General features: G+C 51.1%; 1 protein-coding gene across 2 annotated transcripts in view; it reads right to left on the bottom strand.

Moving 5' to 3' along the window:
- Nucleotides 1-5,774, bottom strand: part of ANXA6 (annexin A6) — a 59,589-nt gene extending 53,815 nt beyond the window's left edge. For both annotated transcript variants that reach the window (XM_017514991.2, XM_017514992.2), the window contains exon 1: nucleotides 5,578-5,774. The gene's annotated coding sequence lies outside the window, so the exon portion shown is untranslated. The remainder of the gene's footprint in view (nucleotides 1-5,577) is intronic.
- Between the last annotated feature and the right edge of the window lie 1,594 nt (nucleotides 5,775-7,368).

The following is a 7,368-nucleotide window of genomic DNA, read 5'->3' on the forward strand; positions in this document are numbered from 1 at the left end:
AGTAGAGACGGGGTTTCACCATGTTGACCAGGATGGTCTCGATCTCTTGACCTTGTGATCCACCCGCCTCGGCCTCCCAAAGTGCTGGGATTACAGGCTTGAGCCACCGCGCCCGGCCCTCCAACTCCCTCATTTTCTAGATGGGGTAAAGGCATTTCAGAAAGGGAAAGTGACTTGCCAGGGCCCAGGAAGCAGCCAACATCTCTGCCTAGCAGCCCTCCATCATAACAAGCCCCCACACAACTGTGGGTCTTGGCTGCAATGGAACACCAGGAAGAGTCCAAAGAAAAGACCCCAGTTCTGGCACCGTCTGCCCCTATGTAACCTCAGACAAGACAGGTCCCTCCTTGGACCTTCATTCCTTCATTTCTGAAGTGGGGATAATACATCATTCCCTCTTTGGTAGGATCTAGAGTGAGAGGCTTTTAGAGATTTCAACCCAGGATTTTCACAGCAAAGTATCAGTCCTAGGAGGGCTATCTCCCAGGCCACAGGATTCCTTCCCATCTCCTCGCACCAATATGCAACTTTCATCATCTTGGTTGAAGCAGCTGTTCAAGGTTAGTAAACAGGGTCATTTCAGACCTCTGCCTCTTTTCTCCCAGAAACCCGGATTCTCTCAGCTCTAGATGAGATTCACTGTTATGACTTATCAGGACTGATCACTCCTGAAACCCACTCAGGGGCAAAGTGGCCTGGGTGGCTTTGTGCTGCTGTAGCCACCCTTTGGGAAGGCTGTGCAGGGGAGATCACCTGGAGCCAGGAGTTCGAGATCAGCCTCTGGCAGCAGGAAGTTGGGGGGGGGGTGTGGAAGGACGTAGGGTCTGGAACTCTTTTGCCTGCAATCCTTTTGCTTGCAATCAATCACGTTCCCTTCCTTCCCCTTTGAGAGCTCCAGGCTGACTCTAGAAGGAACAACTCACCACTGCCCAACCACAGAGATGTGGATAGGGAAAGGGTTTTGTCCAAGTCATGTGAAGGCATGGGCTCTGCGGCACAGATGTGCCCAGCAGTGTGTGATTTAAGTAAGTTACTTAAACTGAATCTCAATTCCCATGTCTGCAAAATACAGATAGAAATATCTATATGTACTGAGAAATAAATGAAATAACTGGTGAAAAACACTTAGCACAGTGCCTGGCACACAGTAAAGGCTCAAGAAATGGTGGCTTTTATTACGATAAGCCCAAACATTTACACTGGAGGCAATGTGGCATTCGAACGAATGCAGGCTTTGTGGTCAATGCCCAAGTTCAAATCCTGACAATGAAAATTTGTCGCTCAGTAACTTGGGCAAGTTATGGCATTTCTCTGCCTCAGTTTCTTCATCTCTGAAATGACAATCTCGTAAGGTTTTTGTGAAGATTCAATGAAGTAAGGCAGGTAAAATGCTTAGCATGGCCAGGTACAGATTAGATGTTCAATAAGTGGGGACTTCTGTTGCCACAAGTGTCACTATTAGAGCAGTGGTCTCCAGAGTGGGGTGCTGGGTATAACAATCCACTGGGGTGCAGGACAAGAATATCGCCACTTTCCAAATGTTTTACTCTTGCCCTTTTATGTCCCATTTTTATGTTTGTTATACATATATAAAGAAAATATGGCCAGGCGCAGTGGCTTACGCCTGTAATCCGAGCACTTTGGGAGGCCGAGGTGGGTGGATCACCTGAGGTCGGGAGTTCAAGACCAGCCTGACCAACATGGAGAAACCCTGTCTCTATTAAAAATACAAAATTAGCTGGGCGTGGTGGTGCATCCCTGTAATCCCAGTGACTTGGGAGGCTGAGGCAGGAGAATTGCTTGAACCCAGGAGGCAGAGGTTACAGTGAGACGAGATGGAACCATTGCACCCCAGCCTGGGTGACAAGAGCAAAACTCCATCTCAAAAAAAGAAAAAGAAAATATTAGGGGTGCAGGCCAACAGAGGTGCACAGTCAAAATTTGGATTCAAGGGAATGGAGGCAGGGACATGCCAGGAAGAATAGGAACACCAGGATAAGAAAAAGAATTTCTGTCCTCAAAGGTAGCTTGGGCTGTGGAGGAAGAGTGCACTTTTGAGGGAAAGGAGATGCTGAGTGTCAGCGGGTGAAACCAGGTGTGGTGGGAGGGCGATTTAAGAAAAAAGAAATAATATGGAAAATCACGGGGGAAAAAAACCCTCCCAGACCTCTGCCTCGGGGGAGTGCCTGAGGGGCTACAGCCTGAGCCACAGCACTCCTTTGCTCACAAGTCTCCAATGGCGTCCTCTAAGCTCAGCAGCCAAGGTCCTTGGTTCTCCTTCCTGACTTCTCTGCCATCACCACCTTCCACTTCACCCTCTCTCCCCTGCTAAACCAGGAATGCCTTCCACCAACAACTTTTTTATCCAGCTTTCTAGAATCTATAACAATGCTTCTCAATTCTAGCTTCATTAATATAACCTGGGGAATTTTTCAAAATTACCGAAGATTTAAGGTCAACCCTTAGAGATGGCTGACTCGACTGCTGGGGTGAGGCCTGGGCTTTGGTAATTTCTAAAAACTTTCCTAGGTGATTTTAACGTGCAGCCAAGGAGGCTGAGCACCACTGTCATCTGCTGGATTCAAATGCCACCTTTTCTAACAAGCCAGAAGGTATTTCTCCCTTGGGTGCTCCAAAACCACCTTGATCTTACTGGCTTTGGTCAACCACTGTGGGTTTACCATTTCTCAGGACAAGGCCTCAGGAGCTCATCTGTCTGCCTCAGGAGTGGACTGGTCCAGACTCAGCTTGAACCCCAGCTCAGGTCACTTTTGTGAGAGGCAGCAAAGTAGTGTCTCACAGTACACAGGCTGGAGCCAGACTGCCTGAGGCTGAAGCCCAAGGGTGATACTTAGTAGCTGCGTGGTGTTGTGCAAGTATTGAACCTCTCTGGGCCTGTTTCATATGTATTTTTTTAAAAAATGGTGGGATAAAAATAGCTACTCCCTCATGGGAGTTATGAGGAGGATGAAAAAAATTAAGACAAGTCTAGTGCTTAGAAGAGGACCTGGCACACAGGAAGCACTATATTGGATAAGTGTTTGTCATGATTATTTCTTCCTTAAACTTTTGAGGGCTGGAGTGTCCCCATCTGCGAAATAACAGCATCAAACATATCAAGGGTTCAGCCGAGGCCTGGCAAGTTGCAAGGGTTCAAGAAATAATAGTGGATACCATTTTATTGCTATCATTTAAGGAGCACCAGGACATGTGTTTTTCAGAAGAGGAACCTGAGGCTCAGGTGGCCTGCCTTCTCAAGCACCACACCCCTTTGAGATAACAGCAGCACTTTCACATCTGCCATCTTACAGCCTCATGAAGGTATCAGTCTCATCCTCATTTTGCAGATAGCCAGGACATCCAAGGAACCTATACACAGTTGCTCCCCCATAGCCAGGCTCTGTGGGGGCTTCTCAGCTCCAGGAGGAAAGGGAATGAGGCTGGATTTCAAGGTAAGTTTATAGGCATAAAGACACCCCTCCGACTCCCTCTCCTCTATTGGCAGGGGTACATGCATGCTCAGGAATCGTGGTAGAGACCACATCCTGTGCTTTGTCACCGCCCAGGAAGTATGTTGGAGAGGCTGGGTGGGGTGAGGTTGGTGACTCCACGGGGCCTCCCCAGAAAATCCTAGAATCATTCAGGCCCAACCCATTTTATTGATACCAGTGGGGTGTCCTGGGTCCATGTCCTATCCCTGCAGAGAGGAAGGGGCTAAGCCTCAGAGGGGTAGTAGGTTTGCCCAGGGAACCTAGCTGGTTAGTGGCAGGGCAGGGCCTGGGTCTGAGGCTGGACCCTGGCAGCCCAGGGCTCCCTCTGGGTGCTGCAGTGCAGATGTGCCAGTCACTGGCAGCTACCCAGCACCGCAGTCTCCCCCGCCTGGCCCCTCAAGAGCCCAGGCCTTGGGCTTTGCTGGCCCCTCCTCTGCACGCTCACATCTACATTTTGCCCCAGCAACAGCTGTGGCCCTTATCCAGATACTGCAAATATTTTCTGTATCTCAGCAGAGGCAGCCTTAGGAACAAAGGGTAGATAAGGCAAAGAAAGATGGATGAGTGATTGTTACAGCTGCAGAGGGGGATGACAGCCTCTGCCTCCCGCCCTACCCGGCCCCACCCAACTCCCAGAATCCTAAATCTTAGAACAGTTGAATCCTAGAATGTCTGCCTTGGAAGTGGCAGCCAGCTCAGCCGACTTTGCTCCAGATGGGACACAAAGGCCTGGTGAAAAGGGCTTGCTCAAGAAGCCCCAGCATACCTGGACAGTAACCGGGCTTGCCACTGACCCAGACCAGTGTGCTCTGCATGGCTCAGGACCTGCCTGCTAGAAGGTCAGGGTCCACAGGGGCTGAAACTGGGGCGGTCATTCACTTCACCACGAAGGGCTAAGCAGGTCAGGATATCCCGGCTGGGTCAGTGGGAGCAATTCCAAGCATATTTTGGACAAGAGGGAAAGAATAATGGAGGGAAAAGGGCGGACTCTTGGGGGGGAAACCAGAGTCCTTTCACAAACCCAGGATCCATATGTCCAAATTTGGAATTGTCAGAGAAGACCCACTAGAATCTAGGGAAAGAAGGAAGGGGGAGGAAGCCACCATCAGATTAGTTTTCCCAAAGGGCCTCCTGTCCCTTCCCCTTGTAGGGCCTACAAGGGTTGTGCCAGGCTTCCTAAACCTATCAAGATTCCCAAACCTGCAATTATTCTTTGCAGATGACAAATAAATCAATTTTCAAAGCCATTGTTTCCTTTGAAGGAGACGGGGTTTCTCAACTATGGACTTGGAGGAGGAAATCCAGGCTCAGAGAGGGAAAGACACCGGCTCAAGGTCACACTGCAAGAGGGGCTAGGATTCTGATTCAGGGGTATTTTGCCTCCATGCTGGTATATGGGGAATCATCTGAAGTCCCCAAACGTTGGAAAGGCCTAGACCGCTGAGGGGAAGCAGAAAGAAGGGTAGTGCCCCTGCCTCACCATGGGAGGCCTCGGAACCCCGTTGGGAGACTCCATTCATAGACAAGCAATGACCCAAAGGGGATGGGGTCCATGGAGCCCCGAAGTTTGGACGGCCGTACGTCCTCCCCGGATACCACACACAGGTTTTTATAAGCAGCTGGAGGGTCCAATGCTTCCTGCTCTCAGTCTTGGGTCTCAGCCACACCCTTCTCTGAGGGTCCTTTGAATGGCGTCCAGCTGCCCCAAACTCCAGACCTTCAAAGTCTCTTGAGCCCCCCAAGTTAAGGCCAGCAGGACCAGCCACTGGCTCAGCTCCAGCGCCCCCTGCCCTCGACCAGACCCGCTGCAGCGCCAGGACTCCCCTCCCCTCTTTTCCTGTCCCCTCCCCTCCCCCAGCCAGGGCACCCTCCGCCCGCGCCTCTCCGCCCAGTCTCCAGATTTGCTCTGCTGCGCTCCCCAGACACACCCAGTCCGCGACACTCTCGGGTTACCGCGCCCTCCCAACCTCGCTCCCGGCGGGGGGCACCGATTAGCTGGTGACTGTGCATTTATTGCTTGCGTCCCTGCGGCCCCCGGGAGGGGGGTTTCCAGGGCGACTCCCCTCTCCAACCTCAGCCCACTCACCGCGCGGCGGAGGCCTCGGGTCGCGGACGGACGCACGGGCGCACTGGCTCGAGGACGCGGCACTCGCTGGATGGGAGCCCGTTAGCCCAGCATCAGCCGCAGCGCGGGGCGGGCCGGGAAGACAGCCGCAGGCTCCTGGCCGGACACGTGGCGCGCAGGAGCCAATCCAGGGCGCCCGCCTTCCTCCTCCACCCCATCACTCCTGCTCCTTCGCGCATGGCATCTTAGAATGTCACCAGCCCTAGGGGCCCGCTGGGAGAACCTCGTCAGTTCCCAGCCCCTGGACCTGAGACCGAGAAGGGGTAGGGGCTTTCGCCAAGGTCACGTGGCCCTTCAGGGCTAGAAGTCAGGGCTCCTGACTCACGGTTCTGGACACTTTCCCGCAAATTCTTACAACTCGCTAAAGCTTTGTCAAGAAACAGAAAATTGAGGTTTGCCAGGGGCACTTTATATGCCTGATCAGATTCCGTGCCTCAATAGCCTCATCAGGTCGGTGACATTATTTACCCACTTTCAGGACAGCCCAGTCCAGTTCCTGGACGCAGGTCACATAGCTAGTGGATTGCGCAGGCATGCTCCGTCGTGCTCTGGGAAGCCGGGGAAGGCAGACAGGGAGACTAGCAGTCATAATCCTGCGCTAGAACATGAAAAACTGATAAACTCTGAGAATACGGAGGAAATTGAGAATTATTGTCCCCCGGGGATTTGTAAGGAGGAGAACAGAACTAGACAGATACTTGCAGAAGGAGTGTTCCAGGCAGAGGAAACTGCTGGAGCAAATGCCCTCCCAGTAGGCGAACTGGCGCCTCGGAGGATCAGCAACGGGGCCAGTGTGGCTGGCGTGGAGTGAGCCTCCGGAGGGAGAGGAGAGATAAGAGGGACCCAGTCAGGTGAGACCTCTGGGGCCTTTGTAGGCACTCCGTCTTTGACTCTGAGTCAACTGGGGAGCCATTGCAGGATGTTGAGCAAAGGAAGGACATTACTATTTTTGGGTAAGTGAAATCCACAGTAATGGATAAAATTAACCATTTTAAAGTGAACAATTCAGTGGCATTTTGTACAGTCACAATGTTGTGCATCCACCACCTCTATCTAGTTCCAAAACGTTCTCATTAGGGAAAAAGAAAACCCTATACCAATTAAGCAGTGACTCCCGACTTTCCCTTACCCCTAGTCTCTGGCAACCACCAATGTGCATTCTGCCTCTATGGATGTGCCTATTCTGGATATTTCATATAAATGGAATCATATGATATGCGGCTTTTTGTGTTTGAGTTCTTTCATGTGACGTTTTTGAAGTTCATACACACTGTAGCACGTATCAGCACGTCATTGCTTTTTTTTTTCTTTTTTCTTTTTTAGATGGAGTTTCGCTTTTGTTGCCCAGGCTGGAGGGCAATGGTGGGATCTCGGCTCACCGCAAACTCTTGCCTTCCACCTCCAGGAATCAAGCGATTCTCCTCCTCAGCCACCTGAGTAGCTGGGATTACAGGCATGCATCATCACATCCGGCTAATTTTTTTTTTTTTTTTTTTTTTTTTTTTTTAGTAGAGATGCTGTTTCACCATGTGAGTCAGGTTGGTCTCGAACTCCTGACCTCAGGTGATCCACCTGCCTTGGCCTCCCAAAGTGCTAGGATTACAGGTGTGTGCCACTGCACCTGGCCCAGAACTCCATTCCTTTTTGTGGCTGAATAATATTCCATTGTATAAGTACACCATATTTTGTTTATTCATCCATCTGTTGATGGATAGTGCTTTGTTTCCCCCTTTTGGCAATTGTGAATAGTGC

This window comes from Cebus imitator, unplaced genomic scaffold, assembly GCF_001604975.1.
Source record: "Cebus imitator isolate Cc_AM_T3 unplaced genomic scaffold, Cebus_imitator-1.0 Scaffold540, whole genome shotgun sequence".
NCBI lineage: Eukaryota > Metazoa > Chordata > Mammalia > Primates > Cebidae > Cebus > Cebus imitator.